This window comes from Bos grunniens, chromosome 6 (genome assembly GCF_055505025.1).
Source record: "Bos grunniens cultivar Pamir isolate PY7600 chromosome 6, Bosgru_T2T1.0, whole genome shotgun sequence".
NCBI lineage: Eukaryota > Metazoa > Chordata > Mammalia > Artiodactyla > Bovidae > Bos > Bos grunniens.
This window is the reverse complement of record NC_141170.1, coordinates 81769446-81795752: the sequence shown is the minus strand read 5'-3', so window position 1 is coordinate 81795752 and position 26307 is coordinate 81769446. Positions and strand designations below refer to the sequence as shown.

At 39.1% G+C, this 26307-nt stretch overlaps 1 long non-coding RNA gene across 2 annotated transcripts in view; it reads left to right on the top strand.

Annotated features, from left to right (window-relative positions):
- The window catches only part of LOC147370935 (uncharacterized), a 54901-nt gene that overhangs the window by 1431 nt on the left and 27163 nt on the right, over positions 1-26307 (top strand). Inside the window, exons 2-3 of one of the 2 annotated variants that reach the window (XR_015165637.1) lie at positions 20407-20432; positions 23906-24088. This is a non-coding gene — a long non-coding RNA (uncharacterized LOC147370935). The remainder of the gene's footprint in view (positions 1-20406; positions 20433-23905; positions 24089-26307) is intronic. The other variant, XR_015165638.1, reaches the window with a different exon arrangement.

Sequence of the window (26307 nt, the reverse complement as noted above, 5' to 3'; positions counted from 1 at the left end):
ATTTTGTTGGCTTCTGCCATACAACATGAATGAGCCATGAGTATACATATATCCCCTCCCTCTTGAGCCTTCCCCCCTCCCCCATCCTACCCCTCCAGGTTGTCACAGAGCACCGAGTAGAACTCCCTGTGTTATACAGTGACTTCCCATTAACTACCTGCTTTACATATGGCCATGTGTGTGTTTCAATGCTGCCCTCTCAATTTGTCCCACTCTCTTCTTCCACCACTGTGTCCACAAGTCTATTATCTATGTCTGGATCTTTCCTCTCCTGCAAATAGGTTCATCAGTACTATTTTTCTAGATTCCATATGTATACGTTAATATATGATATTTGGTTTTCTCTTTCTGATTTACTTTGCTCTGTATAACAGGCAATAGGTTCATCCACCTCACTATACCTGACTCAAAAGGGAACTCTCTGGCATTGTTGGTGGGAATGTAAATTGATACAGCCACTGTGGGGAGCAGTATGGATAATACTTTAAAAACTAGGAATAAAGCTACCTTATGACCCAGCAATCCCATTACTGGACATATACCCTGAGAAAACTATAATTGAAAAAGACACATGTCCTCCAAAGTTCGTTGCAGCACTGTATACAACAGCCAAGACATGGAAGCAACCTAGATGTCCATCAACAGATGAATGGATAAAGAAGTTGTGGTACATACATACAATGGAATATTACTCAGCCATAAAAAGGAACTCGTTTGAAGCTTTCTTAAAAGTTCAGACATGAAATTAGAATATTTCAGAAATACAAAAAAAAAATCGCCCAAACTTTGTATCCTATTGCTCAATAAATTAGGCAACAAAATTCAGCTCCTTAAAAAATAGTCTACTGGTAAACATTAATGTCACTTAAAAAAGTTTCATTTTAGACCCATAGAATTGTTATAGAGTAAATAAATATTCAATAAACTGTTAATGAGTAAGCACTCAACTGTCCATCCACAGCAACTAATTCTGAGCATATAGTTCTTGTTTATCAATACAATGCGTGGGTGCTATGCTTGAGTCCATATGGGTCTTATTCATGTTTCCATCTGTATTTTCCTGCTGCTGTTGCTGCTGCTGCGTTGCTTCAGTCGTGTGCGACTCTGTGCGACCCCAGAGATGGCAGTCCACTAGGCTCCCCCGTCCCTGGGATTCTCCAGGCAAGAACGCTGGAGTGGGTTGCCATTTTCCAATGAGTGAAAGAGAAAAGTGAAAGTGAAGTCTCTCAGTACTCAGTAAATGGGCAACAGTGAATGAAGGAACACTACTTTAATAGTGCTTACACCTATGGCGGCTGCAACTAACACTTAATTTTACTATTAGCTCCAGAGAGCTGCACAACTGCTGGGTCCTCAGAACAGCTTATATATACATTTTAAAATGCTATTGCAGACTTTGAAGAGCCAGCCTTCTTTTTCATTCTCTAAGAGATTCTGGCCAAGCTCTTTAACTTGTCTGGGTCTCAGGTTTCTTGATAAAGTTAATTGAGATGATTTTTTAAAGCTCTAAAAGTTTGCAATTTTGTTTTTTTATAGGCCCATAAGTAATAAAATATTGCCAAAACAATAGAAAAAACAAACAGGTTTTAAAAACAGAGATGATGTCAAGCTTGTAAGAGAAGTTCAGGTTAAAAACCAGAAAAAGAAGATTTTTTTAGAATTTATTTTTAATTGGAGTATAATTGCTTTACAATGCTGTGTTGGTTTCTGCCATATAAAAGTGTGAATCAGCCATAAGTATATATATATTGCTTCCCTCTTGAGCCTTGCTCCTACCCTGCCCCTCATCCCACCCCTCTAGGTCGTCACAGAGCACTGGGCTGAGCTCCCTGTGTTACACAGCAAACCTCTCACTAGCTATTTGTTTTACCCACTGCAGGGTGTACATATCAAGGCTACTCTCTCAACTCATCCCACTCTCTCCTTCCTCTGCTATGTCCACAGATGTGTTCTCTATGTCTGCATCTCTATTCCTGCCCTGCAAATAGGTCCATCAGTAAAAGGGGAAGATTTAAACACAAAGAATCCCTAATGTGAAAAGTTGAAGAGTCTTCAGGGTGTTTTTTAGTAAACTATCATGTGTTTTTCGTATCTTTTAAATCATGGATAAAAATTTATATATAATTTTATAATAATACAAGTAAAACCTTTCTTTTTTTTAAAGAGTAGAGAAATACCTCCTAACATATGACTCTAATAAGTCAATCTTTGATGGTCTGAGAATTTTATATTCTTACTTCTCCCCAAATGAGTTTTCTAGAGACATTTTTCTCAATATGGGTTATGTGAATTTCTTTCAGATTCTTTTACACCAAGAATAGGAGATCAAGGACAAAGTAACTGAAAAGGTTGTCTTGTTTCTTTCCTGGAAGATGCCCTCTGTGGTTTTAGGAGGCAATTTCATTGCCAAACAGATCAGGAACATCAGGCTTCTGCATAATCTAGTGATGTTTTTAGATTTTCCTTTCCCACACTCATATCCTCTTAATTTTAAAGCATCTGTGGATAAGAATGGTTTAGAAACCTACTAATTTCACTTTGTACATGATGAAATTATTCGAGAATCAAAGTTTGTGACCTATTCCTCTCCTCTTTTCACCCATTTCATGCTTAGCAAATTTCTGCTTGTTTTTTTTCTGTGAGAAATACTTCCCTGTAATTTATCTTCTCTATACTAACAAAGAGTAATTCCAGAGTTTCTGCCTTTGTTCATTAAAAGGAGACCTATTCAAAATAATAAGAATTGGAATTATATAGGTTTTCATGGAACACCTATAATGTACTAGATTTGAAAGTATATATTATGTCTAATATGCTTAACAATCTATGAATTCAGTATTATGACCTTAATTTTTCAGTTAATTATAATAGAAGACATCTGCTGTGTGGTCAGTTCTATATACATGATTATATTCACTCTTTACAAAAACTTTGAATGTAATATGTTTAGAGTAAGTAAAGGCGCAGAGGAGGGAGTGGTTAGTTCTACCATTCTGGGTAGGAAGGCTTCCTAGGGGACTCTGGAATATAATACGGAGGAGGAATTGACGTTTCAGTTCAGTCAGTTCAGTCACTCAGTCATGTCCGACTTTGCGACCTCATGAATCGCAGCATGCCAGGCCTCCCTGTCTATCACCAACTCTCAGAGTCTGCCTAAATTCATGTCCATCGAGTCAGTGATGCCATCCAGCCATCTCATCCTCTGTCATCCCCTTCTCCTCTTGCCCCCAATCCCTCCCAGCATCAGGGTCTTTTCCAATGAGTCAACTCTTTGCATGAGGTGTCCAAAGTATTGGAGTTTCAGCTTCAGCATCAGTCCTTCCAATGAACACCCAGGACTGATCCCCTTTAGAATGGACTGGTTGGATCTCCTTGCAGTCCAAGGGACTCTCAAGAGTTTTCTCCAACACCACAGTTCAAAAGCATCAATTCTTCAGTGCTCAGCTTTCTTCACAGTCCAACTCGCACATCCATACATGACCACTGGAAAAACCATAGCCTTGACTAGACGGACCTTTGTTGGTAAAGTAATGTCTCTGCTTTTGAATATGCTATCTAGGTTGGTCATAACTTTCCTTCCAAGGAGTAAGCATCTTTTAATTTCATGGCTGCAGTCACCATCTGCAGTGATTTTGGAGCCCCCAAAATAAAGTCTGACACTGTTTCCCCTGTTTCCCCATCTATTTCCCATGAAGTGGTGGGACCAGATGCCATGATCTTCGTTTTCTGAACATTGAGCTTTAAGCAAACATTTTCACTCTCCTCTTTCACTTTCATCAAGAGGCTTTTTAGTTCCTCTTCACTTTCTGCCATAAGGGTGGTGTCATCTGCATATCTGAGGTTATTGAGATTTCTCCCAGCAATCTTGATTCCAGCTTGTGCTTCATCCAGCCCAGCATTTCTCATGATGTACTCTGCATATAAGTTAAATAAGCAGGGTGACAATATACAGCCTTGATGAACTCCTTTTCCTATTTGGAACCAGTCTGTTGTTCCATGTCCAGTTCTAATTGTTGCTTCTTGACCTGCATATAGGTTTCTCAAGAGGCAGGTCAGGTGGTCTGGTATTCCCATCTCTTTCAGAATTTTCCATAGTTTATTGTGATCCACACAGACAAAGGCTTTGGCATAGTCAATAAAGCAGAAATAGATGTTTTTCTGGAACTCTCTTGCTTTTTCCATGATCCAGCAGATGTTGGCAATTTGATCTCTGGTTCCTCTGCCTTTTCTAAAACCAGCTCGAACATCTGGAAATTCACGGTTCAAGTATTGCTGAAGCCTGGCTTGGAGAATTTTAAGCATTACTTTACTAGTGTGTGAGATGAGTGCAATTGTGCGGTAGTTTGAGCACTCTTTGGCATTGCCTTTCTTTGGGATTGGAATGAAAACTGACCTTTTCCAGTCCTGTGGCCACTGCTGAGTTTTCCAAATTTGCTGGCATATTGAGTGCAGTACTTTTACAGCATTATCTTTCAGGATTTGAAAGAGCTCCACTGGAATTCCATCACCTCCACTAGCTTTGTTCGTAGTGATGCTTTCTAAGGCCCACTTGACTTCACATTCCAGGATGTCTGGCTCTAAGTGAGTGATTACACCATCATGATTGTATGGGTCATGAAGATCTTTGTTGTACAGTTCTTCTGTGTATTCTTGCCTCTTAATATCTTCTGCTTCTGTTGGTCCATACCATTTCTGTCCTTTATGGAGCACATCTTTGCATGAAATGTTCCCTTGGTATCTCTAATTTTCTTGAAGAGATCTCTAGTCTTTCCCATTCTATTGATTTCCTCTGTTTCTTTGCATTGATCTCTGAGGAAGGCTTTGTTATCTCTCCTTGCTATTCTTTGGAACTCTGAATTCAGATGCTTACATCTTTCTTTTCTCCTTTGCTTTTTGTTTCTCTTCTTTTCACAGCTATTTGTAAGGCCTCCCCAGACAGCCATTTTGCTTTTTTGCATTTCTTTTCCATGGGGATGGTCTTGATCCCTGTGTCCTGTACAGTATCACGAACCTCTGTCCATAGTTCATCAGGAATCTTTTTATTTAAAAAAAACCATGGTTGATTTACAATGTTGTATTAATTTCTGTTGTACTGCAAAGGGATTCAGTTATACATATATTTATGCATTCTTTTTTAAAAATTCTTTTTCATTGTGGCTCTTCACAGAATATTGAACATTATTCCCTGTGCTGTACAGTATGACCTTGTTTATCCATTCTCTATATAATGGTTTTTATCTGCTAACCCCAAACTCCCAATCGCCCCTTCCTCCCTCCCCCTTGGCAACAACAAGCCTGTTCTCTGTGAGTCTGTTTCTGTTTCATAGGTAGGTTCGTTTGTGTCATATTTTATATTCTACATTTAAGTGATATCATATGGTATTCGTCTTTCTCTTTCTAATTTACTTAGTGTGCTAATCTCTAAGTCCATTCATGTTGCTTCAAATGGCATTATTCATTTTTTATGGCTGGGTAGTATTCCGTTGTATATATGTACTACATCTTTATCCACTCATCTACAGATGGACATTTAGGCTGTTTCCATGCTTTGGCTATTGTGAATAGTGTTGCTGTGAACATAGGTATATATGTATCTTTTTGAATTGTAGTTTTGAGAGACTAACTTCTAAGTTGTGAATCAAAATTAGAAGCATTCAACTTTGACCAATCTTTCTTGACAAAAACAAAAAACAAGCATACAGCAAAAGCTGTAAGTTACAATGATATTGATGAGAAATCCTTTAGAGGGTGAATAACATTTTCATTAATAGGTTCAAATCTAATAAAAATGTAAAGCTTTATTTTTCCACATATGCTATGCAGCTAATGTCATGGTATAGTCATGAGCCACACAGTGTGATAGAAGGTTAGTACGTCTCTCCTAATCATACTGTTGTGAATCAGCAATTCAATGATTACTGATTGTGGGTTAATATCATTGCATGTGTGTGTGCTAAGTTGCTTCAGTTGTGTCTGACTCTTTTGACCCTATGGACTGTACTCTGTCCATGGGATTCTCCAGGCAAGAATAATGGAGTGGGTTGCCATGCAACCCACTTCTCCAGGGGATCTTTCTGACCCAGGGATTAAACCCACGTCTCTTACGTCTCCTGTGTTGACAGGCGGGTTCTTTACCACCAGTGCCACCTGGGAATCCCATACTTAATACATATGATGACCTTAAATATTAGTTGTTTTGATTAGCTAAATTTTGAGTGAATCACTCATCATATTTTGACAGGGACCAAAAATCTAGACAAAGGCATATTTCATAGTTAGCCTTATGTCTTACTACATTTAGTACTTTTATACTCAACATTCAAAAAACTAAGATCATGGCATCCAGTCCCATCACTTCATGGCAAACAGATGGGGAAACATTGGAAACAGTAAGAGACTTTATTTTCTTGGGCTCCAAAATCTGCAGATGGTGACTGCAGCCATGAAATTAAAAGACGCTTGCTTCTCGGAAGAAAGGCTATGACAAATCTAGACAGCATATTAAAAAGCAGAGACATTACTGACAAAGTCCATATTGTCAAAGTGATGGTTTTTCTAATAGTCATGTTAGATGTGAGAGTTGGACCATAGAGAAAGCTGAGTGCCGAGGAATTGATGTTCTAGAACTGTGGTGTTGGAGAAGACTCTTGAGAGTCCCCTGGACAGCAAGGAGATCAAACCAGTCAATCCTAAAGGAAATCAGTCCTGAATATTCATTGGAAGGACTGATGCTGGAGCTGAAACTGCAATAAATTGGCCACCTGATGCAAAGAACTGGACTAATTCTAAAAGACCCTAATGCTGGGAAAGATTGAAGGCAGGAGGAGAAAAGGGACGACAGAGGATGAGATGGTTGGACGGCATCACTGACTGAATGGACATAAGTTTGAGCAAGCTCTGGGAGTTGGTGATGGACAGGGAAGCCTGGTGTGCTGTGGTCCATGGGGTGTCAAAGAGCCAGATACAACTGAGTGACCGAATTGAACTGATACCTGAGGAGAGCACGACAACCCACTCCACTATTCTTGCCTGGAAAATCCTCATGGACAGAGGAACCTGAAAGGCTATGCTGTTGCAGAGTCCAACATGACTGAATGACTAAGCACTTATATACCTACCATAATAGTTGTGGTAAGTAACTGCTGGCTGTACACTGAAGATTCATAATTTTCAAGTAGTTGCTGGGAAGCAGCTGCCCAGCTGATACTATACTTCCCAGCCTTCCTTGCAGCTGGGTGTGGCTGAGTGACTAGCTGTTGCCAGTGAAATGTGAAACAAAGTTGTATGTTTCACATTCAAGCTGAAGTGCCTCAAAACTAAGTATGTCTCCTTCATAGTCTTCTTCACCATTTGGCTGAATGGAAAGAACTCTGAAGCATTTTTGGAGGGCAGAAATCCAAGGAGGAGATAGCTTGAACTGTCTGTTGACTAGAGACCCTGGTATTGGATACTCTATGAAGGAAAAACATGTTTCTGTTACCATATATCCCTGTTATCTGTTACAATAATAGGTGTAACAGATTAATGCAACTCTGTACACATCATAATTCTCAGTCCATAGTTTTTGAATGTTAGCATCTGTGTGGCAGATCATTAGACACATGAGTCTGGATTTAAATTGTGGTACCATGATTCACATGTATATATTATACACACACACACACACACACACACACATATATATATATATATATGATTTCTATTTTATAATTTCTATTTATTTAAATTTCTATTCATTTTTGATTCCCCATTTCTAAAACACCGAATTAGTCCTTGTGAAATTCTCATCTATTAAAATTGGAGTTAATTACTTTATACATTAAGTGCATCAATTCTAAAAGGAGATGATGTGTAGTATCAGTAGATATTTTAAGTGGTTAGATTAACAGGTTTCTCTTGATTGTCTATTTTTGTTTTTCCCACTTTTAACAGAAGAGGATTAACCTTGGTACAGGTTTTAGTGAATAGAGTCCGATGTTGGAAACCAGGGAACCTGAGATCTTTGTTGACTATACCACAAGCTCTATTAAATATTCAGTTAGTTTGCCTGTGAAAAGAGAGAGGCTACAGTTATCTCCCAATAAATAATAAATTGATATTGGAACTTCTGACTATTCGCACAGTATCATTTGCTTTTACTTCTTAATTAGATGACTAATTAGTGTTGTTTGGGTACCTTTTGCTTTTGGGCCTTGTGTTCATCAAGGGGTGGGTGGGCAAGTAGGGATGAAAGTAAAATCAATTTACCTAGTTATATTTGAGGACTTGAAGTCATATCCTCTGAAGGTTTTGGATGACTTCTTTTCCCTGCTAGGAATGTATTTATAGATTAATTTTAGTTTCAGTTGCCTTTTACCAGATTAAATATTGTGTAAGTGGTAAATTCGAGGAAACTTGAAGAGTTTTAAAACATTTTACCATGGTTCCCACTATAGAGATGACCATAATTAGAGGAAACGGTAGATTAAGTTAGAAACTGTCTATGGTTGGGAGCTGGAGTTTTGACACTTTCCTGTATATTTCACTGATATTCCCCAAACCGTAGTGGTCTTTTGGTCTGTGGATCATAGCTTAGCCAGGAGGTGAGCCAGAGTTCTTAGTGAGGCAGTGAAAGAGGTGGCATATGGCATCTCAGCAGAGCTGGTACACCCACTCGTCTAGGTTGGGAGGAAGTGGAGGCTGGGGTCAGGAGAGCAGCCCTTTCCCGCTTTTAGACAGTACCAGAATGTCTCAGGCTGGGGTTTCACTTTATTTTTGTTTATGTGGAGTTGGTTCAGACACAAGTAAAATTGTGGTGTCTTAACCTCTAGTAAGATTTCAGACTTACATCTTGCTTCATCAAGCTTGGTCACTTAAGGATCTAGTTTGTATTTTAGAGGTGATAGTATTCTGAATTTAGAAAGATGAAAGAGACACACTTTCATTTAAACCTCATAATCTTTGAATGCTTGGGGATGTAAATTAATGAAAGCATTTAACTTCTTTTTAAGGAAAAAGATAAGAATCGTACACACAGGAAGTCTATTTTCCTAAAATACATTTTACTTTCATAGTATTTTCATTACATTGGGCAACTGATTTATTTCTGGTGGTCCTATCTTCTCTCCTGAGTGTTAACCACATGAGCAAGAGAACTAGGATTGGGAAATAAATTCAGTTAAATTTTATTCCACTGTACCAGGTATGTGTGAACATAAAGCTGTCTGTGTGTGCTTCTTTCATAGGAAGGGTTGGAGTCTTTTTCCTTTTTTAAACAAAAATCCATGAAACATAAAAATATATAATAAATATTTGAGAGATCTGGGGAAAATGCTATGAAATTAATAAAACTTAAAATGTTGGAGTAAATTTAGCAGAAAAATAGAAAATGAGAAAATGTCATTATATATGTGGGCTTATAAATATTAATTTTAGTTGCCTTGAAGCAACATAATTTAGGACTAAATGGTTATAAACACTAATTTAGTCAGTAGAATTTTAAAATGTGGATTGTATATACTGTTCAGCTAATAAAAAATTTTATTTGAAAAAAAAAAATAGGTAGTAGGAATTCCAAAAGATAAAGAGGAGCCCTCTGTTAAAGATAGCATTTCCCAATCTAACACTATTGTTATAGTCCTAGAATCTCCCAAGAACCTGGAAGAGGAATGGTAACAGGGCAGGGCATTGAGAAAAGGAGGGGTAGTTCTTAACTTGTGGCTCTCTTCTAGTTCTAAGACTGCTTAGATTCTAGATGGGCAGAAAATCACTAAAATGGAGATCAGAGCACCAGTCTCAGTTCAAATAAAAATGTATCTCCTGTGGTACACACACACACACACACACACACACACACACACACACACACACACAGTAGACTACTACTCAACCATGAAGAAGAGTGGAAGAATGCCATTTGCAGCAGTAAGGATGAACCTAGAGATTATCATAGACTAAGTGAAGTAAATCAAAGACAAATATCATTTAGTATCACTTATATGTAGAATCTAAAAAAATGATACAAATGAACTTATTTACAAAACAGAAACAGACTCACAGAAAAAATTTATGGTTACCAAAGGGAAAAGGGAGGAATTTGGGATTAACAGATTAACAGATTAACAGATACACACTACCATATACAAAATAGATAACAAGGACCTACTGAGCAGCACAGGGAACTATATTCAATATCTTATAATAATCTATAAAGGAAAAATATGAAAAGGAATATATACACATAACTAAGTCACTTTGCTGTGTACCAGAAACTAGCACAACATTGTAAATCAACTATACTTCAATAAAAAATAAAACAAAGAAAGGTATCTTCAAATATAGTCAAATCAGTGTATTCAGAAAGCATCATGGGAATTGGCATGAGCTGGGGGACTTTTTGGTATCTGATTTTAACCAGGTGCCAAACTGAAAGACTTCAACTGTATTTACCTTTTGTGTGGAGAGTGAAAAAGTTGGCTTAAAGCTCAACATTCAGAAAACGAAGATCATGGCATCTGGTCCCACCACTTCATGGGAAATAGATGGGGAAACAGTGGAAACAGTGTCAGATTTTATTTTTCTGGGCTCCAAAATCACTGCAGATGGTGACTGCAGCCATGAAATTAAAAGACACTTACTCCTTGGAAGGAAAGTTATGACCAACCTAGATAGCATATTGAAAAGCAGAGACATTACTTTGCCAACAAAGGTCTGTCTAGTCAAGGCTATGGTTTTTCCTGTGGTCATGTATGGATGTGAGAGTTGGACTGTGAAGAAGGCTGAGCACCAAAGAATTGACGGTTTTGAACTGTGGTGTTGGAGAAGACTCTTGAGAGTCCCTTGGACTGCAAGGAGATCCAACCATTCTGAAGGAGATCAGCCCTGGGATTTCTTTGGAAGGAATGATGCTAAAGCTGAAACTCCAGTACTTTGGCCACCCCATGCTAAGAGTTGACTCATTGGAAAAGACTGATGCTGGGAGGGATTGGGGGCAGGAGGAGAAGGGGACGACAGAGGATGAGATGGCTGGATGGCATCACTCACTCGATGGACGTGAGTCTCAGTGAACTCTGGGAGTTGGTGATAGACAGGGAGGCCTGGCATGCTGCAATTCATGGGGTTGCAAAGAGTCGGACACGTCTGAGCGACTGATCTGATCTGATCTGATACTTTTCCAGATATCTCTCAGCAAGCTCTTGGGCCAAATCCACTACTTATTTTTGTAAATAAAGTCTTATTGGAACATGGTCATGCCCATTTATTTATGTAGTGTCTATGGCTGCTTTTGGAGAAGGAAATGGCCACCCATTCCAGTGTTCTTGCCTAGAGAATTCTATGGACAGAGGAGCCTGGCAGGCTACAGTCCATAGGGTCGCAAGGAGTCGGACACGACTGAGAGACTTCACTTTCACTTTTCATGGCTGCTTTAGAGCTACGAAGGTAGTGTTGAGTAGTTGGAATAGAGACCATCTGGCCTGCAAAGCTTAAAATATTTAATACCATCTGTCCCTTTAAGGGCTCACTCCTGTTCCAGAGGAAAGATCTTTCTTTTTAAAATCTGTTCTTTAACTCAAGTATGTGAGTCAGTCTCTCACCCTAGTTCCAGCCCTGTCATTTCTAGCTACTTCAAGCCAATTTTGAGTTGTGAACAGTATTCCATGTGTGGTGTCCGATATAGGGACCTGGCTTTGAATCATGCAGTACAATGCTTTCTATTTTGTTTTCCCTCATCCTCATAATGCTGTGCTTTACAGTGAGCACAGGACACTGAACCAACTGTATTAAAGACAAGCGTTTAATGATCCTTGGAACTCTTTCTGATAATGAGCAGTTGTTCGCTGGATACAATCTGGTAAACGTCCTTGGAATTTCTGTTGTGTGTAAATAGCCCTTCTTCCTTGTGCTCACCTGTCACTTTTTCTGCCTTGTCCATATGATCCCTTGTGAGATAATTGTATAATGACACCTGTTGTTCCTACTCTCCAGCAACTCAAAATCTTAGTATCTCTTGTAAATCTGGGAATTTTAGTATGAATAATTTTAATACCTTTATTTATTGTCTTGTAAACATTTAAAGTGCTTTCACATTGATGATGTGAACTGATCTTGCAATGGTGTTTGTGGGAAAGGGATCTGATTGGCTAGAGACAAGGATGCAAAGGAGACTTAAATTTTCACAGACCTTACTTGTATAGCTTTTAAATTTTGTATTGTATGTGTATTAGTTACCTATTACTGAATAGCAATATAACCACAAATTTGGAGGTTAAAATAACACACGTTTATTACCTCAGAATTTCTGGAGGTCAGGAAGCCAGGCATGGCTTAGCAGGGTCCCTTGTATCAGGGCCCTCACAAGCTGTAAGTGAAGTGTTGGCTGAGGCTGGAGTCTCATTGGAAGACTTGATTGTGAAAGGATCTGCTTCCAGGCTTACATGATTATTGGCAGTATTCAGCTCCTTGAGAACTTTTGGATTGAGAGCCTCAGTTCATAGTTGTTTGTTGGCTGGAGGCCTCTGTTCCTGTCCAACATGACAGCTTTCTTCATCAAAGCATGCACGCTGAGAAGGCAATAGAAGGAATCTGATAGCAACACAGAAGTCAAAATTTTACATCGTATACTTCTGTGGGACTTTGCCTGTTTGTGCTAAAACAAGTCATTAGAACATCCCACACTCAAGGGTAGGGAATTACTTGAGGGCATGAATACCAGGAGTTGGGGATCCTAGAGAGGTCATTTTAGAGTCTGCTTGTCACACCTGTGTGTATTATCTATTTACTGAAATGAAATAAATAATTTTAGGCATTTAAGACAAATGAAAATGAAGTCTCAGAATAATGTGTGAAATATTTTTGTTTTTTTTAATAAAAAATGACATGCACATAAATACATGTATGTCCATAAATGCACACAAAATGCTGGGAATGGTACAGATCAATGATTTGTCTTTGTTCAAGGTGCTATAACAATACTGGGTGGCATATAAACACAAAGATTTATTTCTCACAGTTCTGGAGGCTGAAAAGTCCCAGACAAGACACTGGCAGATTGGATGTCTGCTGAGAGCCCACTTCCTTGTTCATAGATGGTCACCTTTTTGCTGTGACTTCATATGGCAGAATTGATTAGGGAGCTCTCTGGGGTCTCTAGTACTATTCATAAGCAATCCACCCTTACGACCTAAGAACCTCCCAAAGACCCTTCCTCCTAAAGTCTACATGCTAGGGATTAGGCTTCAATATAGAATTTTGAAAAGACAAAAAGTATTCATACTATAGCAGTGATTACTTCTATGGAAGGGAGTGAGAGAGGAATGAGTATAAAGGAAATTTAATAGTTTAATCTGTGTCTTTGTTTTCTTCCAAGAAAAAGAAATTAGAACAATTTTATAAAGTTATAGAGGATAAATGGTATTTCAATGGCATATGTTCACTTAATCATAGGATCAGGACTCAAACATAATTTTCCTAAATGTCACAGATTTGTTTCCTATTTATTTATTGGATTATTTGCTTTTGAACTGAATTGTTTTATTCATAAAACTTATTTAAATTATTTATAAGAATGATAGATGCTAGTTTGTTTTCTGATGCCTGGATAATCTCTTTAGGTAGCAGTCTCTATTCAGTATGTTTGATAATTAAGCCATTTTTAAACCATGATAAAACAGAATATTTAATCCTAGGACAGTGTTGCCAGATTTAGCAAATGAAAATATAAGAAGCCTTGTTAAATTTGAATTTAGTGTTTTGGGTGTTTTGTCCTTTTTTTTAACCCAAATTGGAAAACTCAGCAGATTCCACAGGACTGGAAAAGGTCAGTTTTCATTCCAGTCCCAAAGAAGGGCAATGCCAAAGAATGTTCAAACTACCACACAATGGTGCTCATTTCACATGCTAGCAAGGTAATGCTCAGAATCCTTCAAGCTAGGCTTCAACAGTACATGAACTGACAACTTCAGATGTGCAAGCTGGATTTAGAAAAGACAGGGGAGCCAGACATCAAATTGCCAGTATTCATTAGATCATAGAAAAAGCTAGAGAATTCCAGAAAAAACATCTACTTCTGCTTCATTGACTATGCTAAAGCCTTTGACTGTGTGGATCACAACAAACTGAAAAATTCTGAAAGAAATGGGAATACCAGACCACCTTACCTGCCTCCTGAGAAACCTGTATGCAGGTCAAGAAGCAGTAGTTAGAACTGGACAGGGAGCAACAGACTGGTTCAAAATTGGGAAAGGAGTTCATCAAGGCTGTATATTGTCACCCTGCTTATTTAAATTATATGCATAGTACATCATGCAAAATGGTGGACTGGATGACTCATGAGCTGGAATCAAGATTGCTGCGAGAAATATCAACAACTTCAGACATGCATATTATACCACTCTAATGGCACAAAGTGAAGAGGAACTGAAGAGCCTCTTGATGAGGGTGAAAGAAGAGAGTGGAAAAGCTAGCTTAACACTCAACATTCAAAAAACTAATATCATGGCATCCAGTCCCATAACTTCATGGCAAATAGACGGGGAAAAAGTGGAAACAGTGACAGATTTTATTTTCTTGGGCTCCAACATCACTGTGGATGGTGACTGCAGCCATGAAATTAAAAGACGCTTGCTCCTTGAAAGAAAAGCTATGACAATTGTAGAAAGCACATTTAAAAGCAGAGACATTACTTTGCCGCCTAAGGTCCATATAGTCAAAGCTAAGGTTTTTCCAGTAGTCATGTATGGTTGTGAGACTTGGACCATAAAGAAAGCTGAGTGCTAAAGAATTGGTGCTTTCGAATTGTGGAGCCAGAGAAGACTCCTGAGAGTCTCTTGACTAGCAAGGAGATCAAACCAGTTAATCCTAAAGGAAATCAACCCTGAATATTCATTGGAAGGACTTATGCTAAAGCTGAAGCCCCAATACTTTGGCCACCTGATGCAAAGAGCCGATTTACTGGAAAAGACCCTGATGCTGGGAAACATTGAGGGAAGGAGAAGAAGGGGACACCAGAGGGTGAGGTGGTTGGATGGCATCACTGACCCAATGGACATGGGTTTGAGCAAACTCTGGGAAACAGTGATGGAGAGGGAAGCCTGGCATGCTGTAGTCCATGGGATTGCAAAGAGTCAGACACAACTTAGTAACTGAACAACGAAGTTTTTAAAATGATAAATTTTAATTTATAATTAAATTATAATTTAATTTACAACTATAGTGAATACTTCAGAGAAGGCAATGGCACCCCACTCCAGTACTCTTGCCTGAAAAGTCCCATGGATGGAGGAGCCTGGTAGGCTGCAGTCCATGGGGTTGCTAAGAGTCGGACATGACTGAACGACTTCACTTTCACTTTCCACTTTCATGCATTGGAGAAGGAAATGGCAACCCACTCCAGTGTTCTTGCCTGGAGGATCCCAGGGACGGGGGAGCCTGGTGGGCTGCTGTCTATGGGGTCACACAGAGTTGGACACAACTAAAGGGACTTAGCAGCAGTGAATGCTTAAGACTAGAATGTTTTTCTGAAAACTGAGAAATTTTAAAAAACTTTAAATTTAGAGTTCAAACATTGCATTATTTTCTTTGCATCTTCATCAACTTTCCTACCCTTCTGAAATAATCACTGAAATCTCTCTGTGGAAGTATAAAAAAGAAATGTAATTTTGCAGAATATGATTTGTCAGTATAAGTTTGCCAAATTTGACTTTATAACTATTTTCCAGGAAAATAGAAAAACAAAACTCAATAAGGAAATAGTCTGCAACTAAATTTCAATAAATGTCCCAGAGATGGAGCTTTGTGTCAAGGTCCTTTGTACGTTGATTTAGGAGACTTTTTTGCAGTTTTAAACACATTATTCCTTGAAATTTATCTTGATGATGTAATGTGATTGGATGACTGACCAATTACCACATGAGTTTTAAAGTTCCACTTTTTTTAGATTGACTAATAGCTCTCTGGTGGGGAAAAGATGACTATGTGTAGCCACAGAAAAGTGGACGATAGGACGGGAGTGTGTGCCGTCCAGGACCTGATTGCTGTCAGCTCCAGTCCTCTCGTTCTCTGGGCTCAGCTCTGAATCAGAGAGAATGGCCCCATAGGCTGCATTCCCAAGCACATCCCTCCAGCCCCTGCATCGTCCTGCCTTTGGCTAGTTTCAAAAGTCAAAGGATGGTGTTGACAGGAGATAGGCAGGCTGGAAGAAGGGAGCAGCCTGGGATTTCTCCTCGTTCCCTGCATTGGGCAGCAGCTCTGACAGAACCCGTGCCTTCCTCCTGGCCGTAGCCTTCCCCTCGTGGCCCCAGGTCCTGGGCTCTCTTGCCATTCCCATTCTCTGCTCTGGTTTCAGGAGGGCAGTGGCCCCTGAGGGTTTGCCTCATGGAGCCTGTTTGGCCTCTCAGATCCTTCATGGTAGCCCTGTGTTAAAGTCTTTCTATTTTATGTACTGGTTTCTAGTTTTCTGGATAGACCTAGCTCGATACAGGGAACATGGAAATTTTTAAGAGAATATCAGAAACTCAAAGATCCATGTTCTTTTCTCCTTGACATCATCTTCAGGGAGTTTCAAATAAATGAGTGAACAACTGTTCCTATAGCACTAATGATTTCTCTGTTTCAAGAGTGCTCTGGATTAGGATCTTCCAGAGAAAACGATTCCTAAGAATGTTTGGCTAGTACAGCATGAACCTGCACTTGGCCTCAAACAAAGTCTTCTATTGTTTTCTTAAGGAATACAGACAATTCTATTCTTTCTAGTGGAGGGGAGATGCTATCATTTCTAGATCAATAATTCTTGAATATGTAAGGGAGAAGAGAACAAAGAATGAAATGGAAGGGGAAAAGGAGTTCAGAGATAAGGGGAAAAATAGGAAGATGACATGGAATCAGATAATAAGCTATCCTCTTGGAGAGAAGGGCAATAGCTTTGATTAAAGGGGGATTAAAAAATCTATTTTCTCAAAATGTTGCTCATAACCTGTAGGTTCGGGAACATGTTTCAGTTATTTGAGTGAAATAAGCCATAGACAATATAGGAAATGATATTTGTTATAGACATTGTAAATATTAATAATCACAACCTCTCAGTGAACTCTTTGTTTGCCCTCAAAGGATAGGAAAAATCTTACATAGTGAAAGCAGTGCCCTTGACAAATGGGCAGCAATGGCACAAACCTGATGGAGGGGTGGTACACACATAGCCTTGGTTAGTATAAGTGTAAAATGCCTTACTCCAGGAAATTTAGCTTTCATCTTGTGAGCTAAGGGCCTTGTTAGTTGACCTGTTGCTGCTGCTGGTGCTGCTGCTAAGTCGCTTCAGTCGTGTCCGACTCTGTGCGACCCCATAGACAGCAGCCCGCCAGGCTCCGTCATCCCTGGGATTCTCTAGGCAAGAACACTGGAGTGGGTTGCCATTTCCTTCTCCAATGCATGAAAATGAAAGGTGAAAGTGAAGTCGCTCAGTCGTGTCTGACTCTTAGCAACCCCATGGACTGCAGCCCACCAGGTTCCTCCATCCATGGGATTTTCCAGGCAAGAGTACTGGAGTGGGATGCCATTGCCTTCTCCGAGTTGACCTGTTAGGCAAGGTCAAACCCTGAACTAGAATTTGTGTAAGTCACAGATCCACTCACTGCTTTCTGGCATCAAATATAAACGCCTTTCTTAAATGTCCCAAGGCGTTATTGCTATCAGATCAGATCAGATCAGTCGCTCAGTCGTGTCCAACTCTTTGCGACCCCATGAATCGCAGCACGCCAGGCCTCCCTGTCCATCACCAACTCCTGGAGTTCACTGAGACTCCAGTCCATCGAGTCAGTGATGCCATCCAGCCATCTCATCCTCTGTCGTCCCCTTCTCCTCCTGCCCCCAATCCCTCCCAGCATCAGAGTCTTTTCCAATGAGTCAACTCTTCGCATGAGGTGGCCAAAGTACTGGAGCTTCAGCTTTAGTATCATTCCTTCCAAAGAAATCCCAGGGCTGATCTCTTTCAGAATGGACTGGTTGGATCTCCTTGCAGTTCAAGGGACTCTCAGGAGTCTTTTCCAACACCACAGTTCAAAAGCATCAATTCTTCCGCGCTCAGCCTTCTTCACAGTCCAACTCTCACATCCATACATGACCACAGGAAAAACCATAGCCTTGACTAGATGAACCTTTGTTGGCAAAGTAATGTCTCTGCTTTTGAATATGCTATCTAGGTTGGTCATAACTTTCCTTCCAAGGAGTAAGCGTCTTTTAATTTCATGGCTGCAGTCACCATCTGTAGTGATTTTGGAGCCGAGAAAAATAAAGTCTGACACTGTTTCCACTGTTTCCCCATCTATTTCCCACGAAGTGGTGGGACCGCATGCCATACAGTGTACCATTTTCCACAGAGCTTTGCTGTTACGCTGCTTTGATTACTTCCAAACTGAGGCATCTTGAGCAAGTTAACTTCTCTGGGCCTCCTTTGTTAAGTAGGGGCAGAAATAACACCTCCTTCAGAACTCTGTTGTGAGGATTAAATGTGTGCCTACATATACAGCTTAGACCATCACCTGTAATTCAGTAAACAATAAAAGCTAAACATTATTATAGCTCAGAAGTGATACCTGTGATTTTAGAGCTGTGTTAAGTTCAAAGCATAGAAAATATATTTTAGATAAATGCATACATTTATATATGATATTAGATGTAAAAATTATGTTGGTTTATAATTTCTAGCTTATAAGCCCAAGGAGGAGAAGAAAAAAAACACTGTATCGACAGCTGGGAGATTTGACAAATAGATAGTAGCCGAAAAACATTTAAAACACTAAAAAATGAAAATCCTTTCTACAGGCACGTTCTGCACGTACATCTTGAAGAAAAAAGTGACTCTCTGTTACAGTAGCAAAGAAAGCAGAATAACTGGGATTGGGTAATCTGCAGCAAAATAAAGTCACCACATTTAGCTGGACATATATTAGGTCTGAGACTGTGATTAATACTCATCTTAGGTTCCCTCTGTTTCTTGAGAATTTTTAGCCTACTTAAGTCAAATGACATTTTTTTTTTTAACTGATGGAAAATTTTGAGCTATTTAGGAAAATAAGCACATGTCTTAACTGAGCAACATCACCTTTTCCATAAGAAGTGAAAATGAAAATTTTAAAGACTGTTTAGATAGAAAACAATTGATAGAAATTTCCCTCTCTCTCTTTCCCTCTTTCTACCCCCACCTTCCTTCCTTCTGATGGGTGGTAGTCTCAGTCTTCATATTAACAAATATCAACCCAGCAATAAAGGCTGCCAGCTGTATTTTGAGTGGACATGCAGTCTATCACTATCATCATTGAAACACAAATTTTCAGGTTTTGACCAAGTTCTGCTAGAATGACTTCAATGGTGGATCAGGTCCATACAGGATTTCCTGTTTGAGAACTGTGGAAATGAAAGACTTAATTAAAAATAGCTAAACGGCACTATTTGTAAATACACTCAAGTTTAGGAAAGTGTAAATAACCGTGTACATACTGTCAGGGACCTTACAGTCATAATTTCCCCTGCTAGAACAAAGTTAATACTTGGTGGCTCAAATAAGCTGGTGTTTCCATCTCTCACAACTCATCTGACTGGAACAAATTTCCAAGCCAGAGGGATAGTCCCATGAATCTAGGAAAATCTGGGAAGTGATTTTGAGCTCATTCAGTGTTGAGCAGTTCTTTACAGTGAACCCACTGATATACCTCCGGCACTTTAGGTAGAACACAGGCTGTATTTTGACACCAATACCTCCTCCTTAGAATTGGGAAATACCTGTGGCTTTTTGAGTAGTTTAATGCCCTCACTTTCTCACATGTGCAGTGGTAGCAGAGAACATTGATTAAAGATGAGTGTAGAGCAAAATTTACAGAACAAGAAATGAGAGTACATGGTTGTGAGTAAAAGCGATGAGGGTGAGCAGTCATTATGTGCCTGGGCCTGAGGGGGGATGAGTTGGGGGGGCTCAAAAAACCCATCTCACTGTCTTTCCCCTGGTTTTATTTACACAGTCTGTGGAACTGTTACCATACCCACTGCTCCTGGACTCCCACCTCCCATGACACTCTGTACCATTTTTTAAAATTTATTTTTAATTGGAGGATAATTACTCTACAATATTATGATGGTTTCTACCATACATCAACATGATTCAGCCGTAGGTCCCCTACCTCCTAAACTGTGCTCCCACCTCCCTCCCCATCCCACCCCTCTAGGTCTTCACAGAGCACCAGCTTTGGGTTCCCTGCATCATACAGCAAGTTCCCATTGGCTGTCTTCTTTACATATGTTAATGTATTTGTTTCAATACTACTCTCTCAGCCATCTCACTCTTTCTTCTGGCTTTATTTACATATTCTGTGGATTTGTGACTGCACCACTGCTCCTGGACTCCTGCGTCCCATGTGACTGTGCCATTTTGCAAACATTCAGAAGGATGAAGCCTCAGAACAGCTAAGGTAAATGTGATGAATCACAACTTTTTAATAACTAGTTTATGAACAGAGCAAAGAAAAAGGAACATAGTGAAAGTAGTGAGATTGACAACTAGGCAGCAGCATTACAAAGCTAACAGAAGACAGGAAGTTAGACTCACATGGGACAACTCTTCCCTTTGTCCTGAATGTTCACACACTGCATGAGCCACCTGGACAAGGAGGAATGCCATCTCACCCACTGTGTGCAAGGAGCAGCATCTCTCCTACGCAGTTTTTCTAGGCCATCCTCAAAGTAGTGATATTTCTCTCTAAGTTATTGTAGAACTTAAAAATGCCCCCTTTTATGGTAACTCACATCTCTTCTCCCTCTCAGTTGGATGAGGGTGGGAGAAAAGGGAAAAAAAATAATACAGCGAGTGAATCTAAACAAACAGATTTGGTAATTACAAATAAGTTATTTGGATAGGATGTTCAAGAAGGGCCTCTTTGAGGAGTGGATATATAAAGAATGGGCAGGAACTGGCTGTAAAAGCAGAGGAAAGAATGTTTGAGAGAGAGAACAGCATGCACAAAGTCCCCAAGGAAAGAAAGGGCCGTGGGTGTGTATGAGGAGCTGATTGCAGGCCAATCTGATTGGAACTCAGTAAACATTCACAGCAGAAGGGAACCTTAGGGAAGGCTCCATTTGCTTGGAAACCTGCCTTTCTTCAAGATTCATGTCAGTCATTTTATGGCCCGGGACAACTCACCTTGTGCCAATGTTATCTCAAAATGCATGTTGTGGTTGAGGGGCTTGGTGCCAGTCTCTGAGTTTTGAGACATTTCCTTTCTCCAGTTAGCAGACTGCTAGTAGCTGTATAACATCTGGCTAAAGACTAGCAGGCGGCATTCTTTCTGCCCCCTTCTGATGTCTATGTCAGAAGATTTCTCTTTTATACTTTAATAAAACTTTATTACAGAAAAGCTCTGAGTGATCAAGCCTCGTCAGTGGCCCTGAATTGAATTCTTCCCCTCTGGTTGCCAAGAATCCTGGCGTCTTTCATGGCTCAGCAACAACTTTTCACTTCCATAATGGAAATGTTCCAGTGTAATAAACTGGCTACCTGGGAGCTGGCTGATTGCCCTGGGGAGTGGCAACATACGGGGACTCAGCATCGGTCTCTGCTGCTGCAGATCAGGCGCTCAGCAGTGGGCATAGCAGGTGGGCCTTGGTGAATGGGAATCCGTGCTGCTGAGCCCATGCATAACCTCCAGGCATGTTAATGAGGCCACTGGGTGATTACAGCGATGACTAGAGAAGTGGCTGACTGGTGTTGACAGAACACATCATCCTCTGCTACTGGTTATTACATATGCCTCTGCTGGTGAGCATTCACATAGGACACAAATACCTTCACAGTCTTTCGCTATTCTGGTAATTGATCCATATATCTCTTCCCCCAGTTTCTTTGCCCCCAGTTTCCCAATCATGTTTCTTCCAAGTCCCTGATCACCCAGCCAAACCATTGGCTACAGCATATCCCCTGACCTCCCCAAAAATACAAGAAGAGAGCCTGACTCTACCACATCTAATTTCATTGGTCAAATGTTTTTTTTTTTTTTTTAGCTTTTCATTTTATTTTATTTTTTAACTTTACAATATTGTATTGGTTTTGCCATATATCAACATGAATCCGCCACAGATATACACGTGTTCCCCATAATTTTTTTCTGGATTATAGTGCTTGACTAGACACAGTAGTTTTATCCATATTATTTAGCATGCTTTGTATAATGAAAATAATGCAGAAATGATTTGTTAATTACTGGAAAGCTTGAAACAGTAAAGGATAATTGTCAATTAAAATTTATACTTAAAAAGTTTAGTTTTGTTCATAATGTGTATGGAATTTTTTGGATGCATTTCCATTTAAAAATATACTGAAAGTTCAAGGCAAGATAATCACGTTTTTACAAAAAGCATCTGTTTGTTATCTCATCATTTTGAGAGATATATGGTCTTAAGAAGGATCTTTATTACTATGTCATCTACTTTCTGCCTATGTATTTGAACATAGAAAAGTAATATATGAGCAATGTACCCAAAGTGGTCACAAAATGTCTTTTGATTAATTTTGTTAAGGTTTGTAGTCATGAAGTGACAGAAATATTTAATTTTGTAGCTTAATTTTATGGTGCAATTAATTTAATTATTTTTAGAACGAAAGGAATGTGATATACAAGCGCGTACTAATAACTATCAGAAATTCATTCGTTCCGTTAACAAAACTGCAGTGAACCATACAAAGTCTCTGCCTTCAGAGTCTGAATTTTAGTGACAAAGCTAACTGCAATAAAGTTAACAAATAAATATGCAATATAACATTGTATAATGATAAATGTATTAAAGTAGTGGATTGTGTTCATACTGTTAATTATCAATGTACTTATATTCAAATTTGGTTGTTATAAAACTTAATTTTTGTCTTTTTAGAAAATAATGGAAAGCATACTCCTTTGTAAAATGCAGTCAAATACCTTATAAGGTATAGAAATTTGGAAAGTAACTTGGAGCTAAATAAGCAGTTATTTTTGGTTTCTAGTTTAAACATTTTTTTCAAATATATAAAGTTAGGTTTGTGAAGAAAGCTCTTGTCTCTTTAACTTCCTGTTTAAGTAGTTGAACAGAAGTCTAGGAAAGTCTACTATTGACCAAGCGATAATGACAGTTTATTTGTTGGCAAACTTTGTTTTTTTCCTGCCCATAAGCATAGCATTAAGAAGATGAAACCCTCACCACAGCATATATGTACATTTTGCTGAATTGACAAAACTTGTACTATCCACATTCCCATTTTAGAAGTTAGGAATTATACTGGAAAACCTAAACTGACAAAGATTATAATTATAACAAGATCAGTTCTTGAGCACCCCAAAGTCATTGTTTATAATAGTAATTACTAGAGGCAAAATTCAATAATAAAAAAATTTTCTTCTTCAAAAAGTGGTCACTAGATGGAAAATTCTATTTGTTTTATATAGAAACACTTCTTTAGCTGACTGGGAAAATAATGTAAAATGTAAAATTAAGTAGTCTGTTAAATAGTACTTTATTTTATATGTTAGACAAGACAGTTATCTAATTGTGCTTTAGAGGTACTGAAGTATTTAGAATGTGAGAATCATTTCAGTCCATTTTCATTCTTTTCACTATCTTTTATATCAGTGTACTAGGATTTTATTCTTGGTTATGTACTAGGATATTTATTTATTAGTGACTATGTGGCAATCTATCAAGACAAAGATGAGTGCTGAGACATTAGTCTAATCAAGGTTGTGTTTAGTCTCTCTGTTGTGTCTAACTCTTTGGGAACCTTTGGACCATAGTCCCTCAGGCTACTCTGTCCATGGGATTTTTCAGGTAAGAATACTGGAGTGGGTTGTCATTTCCTCCTCCAGGGGATCTTCCTAACCCAGGGATTGAACCTGTATCTCCTGTGTCTCCTGCATTACAGGTGGTTTCTTTACCTGCTGAGCCATCAGGGAAGCCTAAGTAGAGATGCAACACATATTACCGAAGTGCCTATTTCCTGCTATTGCTATGGTAGCACAATGCTGACTATCTACTTCACTGGAGCTTTTCAGAAGGAATCTGAGGTCATCAGTGGGTCTTGCATTAATGTGAAATTCAGTGTAAGGTAATATGCCAAGTGGTAACTACGTATTAACCTTTTTTTTTTTTTTCATATCTACCTAAGATTCACTTTCCAGGAACTCTAAAATCCCTCTGGGCTCTTTAGAGTAGAAATGTATCTTCCCACAGGGTATTCGTTTAGTACGGTCAGGTTATACCAGCGACTCCAGGAGCGGCTGTTTGGATGTCATCAAATCTCCGTTGTCTCCTCTTGCTTTGATACTTGGATCTGCTGAATTTTTAGTTTTTAACTTCTCTCTTGATTCTTGCAACTGCAGTCCTTTCTCTGAGTCACTTTTCTCCGTTCTGAACTCTGCTCCATTCCTTTATTGACTAAAATAACAGTAACACAAGGCATTTATATTTAGCAGACCATGCTGAAGTTTCAAAGTTTTACAGTGGAGATACATTATTGACTATAAGCCAAAAATTAAAATTTAACAGGGGTCATCATGGTCCTATCATGGCCTCTATTTGTCATCCATCCACCATTTTTTACTGGCTTTGTCTCCTTAGGCTTGCTGCCTTCACTTCTGGTCAAGGCCTCACCCTCCATCTCCTGACCTTTCCCTGTTGTCTCTCATATTAGTTTGCTTAGGCTGCCAGAATAAAATATCACAGATCAGGTAGCTTAAGAACAGAAGTTTATTGTCTCTGAGCTCTGGAAGTCAAGATCAAGGTGCTGGCAGATTTTATTTCTCCTGAGGTCTCTCTCCTTGGCTTGCAGATGACCATCTTCTCCCTGTGTCCTGGCAGGGCCTTTCCTCTGTGCATGCGTCCCTGGGGACTCTCCTGTGTCTTAATCCCATCTTCTTTTGTGGACACTGGTCAGAATGTAGCCTACCCTAACAGCTTCATTTGAATGGAATCATCTTTGTAAAGATCTGTCTTCAAATGCAGTCACATTCTGAGGGTTTAAGCCTTCAGCATAAGAATGCAGTCACATTCTGAGGGGTTAAGCCTTCAACATAAGAATTTGGAGGGAGGAGGACACAATTAAGTCTACTATTTCCCAAGTCCTTTCTTTTATGTTCTATTGCCAGTTTCCAATCCCCAAATTTCAGTTCCTTTGCTAAAGCAGAACAACTTTGTTTTCCATTAAAAAATCTCTCTGTATGTTTGAAACAAAATGATGTCTTATTTTCAGATTTCATATTTTTTTAGCTCAGGTGAAAGTTTCAAAAGTATAATTTCTCCTCCAATATAAATAATTTCTATGGCAGTACTCCATCAGTCTTTGTACATGTGAGGAACACATATGATTATTCTCCTTGTCCTAGAGTTCCCTCAAGACCCAATGGATGGGATGGAGTTGGCTGAGATGCTTAGTTTTTCCTTCTTCCAACTCATATATCTTCTCTTGAATTTATTCACTTAAGTTACAAAAAGAATTCATAAAAATTAACTCAGAGAAAAGGGAATATCTTGTCAGTTGCTAATACATGCATTTCAGGATTTTTAAAAAAATAGAAGTTTATCCATTGCATAACGTTACCCATCATCAATAAGTCAAAGTAACACCTGACTCACCATGCCTCTCTATCCACAGTCTCTCCTGACAGCTCTTCCTTCAATTCCACTTGGAACTGAAGACTTCCTTTTCAATTCAAGGGCACTCTCGGCACTCATCACTCAAGAAGTCTTTATTGAACAATTGATTTATATTGTCTTTAATCTTTACAGCATTCCTGTAAGGTAGATATTATTAAACTACAGATGAGAGTTAATTGATGAGAGTCTCAGTCTTATGCTATTTAGTGACAGAATCTGAATTTAATCTCTGTCTGCCAGGTCCTACTGTCTCCACTCTTTGTACTGCACAAGAATAGTCGAAATAAGAGACTTCCACTTTTCAAACTCTCAAAAGAGTTTGGAATTCTCGACACTCTTAAGTCTTGTCTTCAATATTTGGATACCGTAAGGTCTATCCAAATTTATGTTCATCTTGACCCTTTCTAAATATGAAAAAGAATATTTGGGGGATTACCCCTAAATCATAATCCTCTAAGATTACTGTTAGTAATTTTGCATTTTACTTTCCCATCCTAGTTGACATCAGTTTGCATATTGGCAGTTGTGGCCAGTCCCTCCTGGTTTCAGCAGGGTGAAAAAAGTCACACCGGTCAGGGTCCTACACAGCAGGGGGAGGGGCTCAGTGGTTGGTGGGAAGCCCTGAAGGGAAGGAGTGCTGGGTCAGTGCCAAAGGACAGTAAATAATGAGAC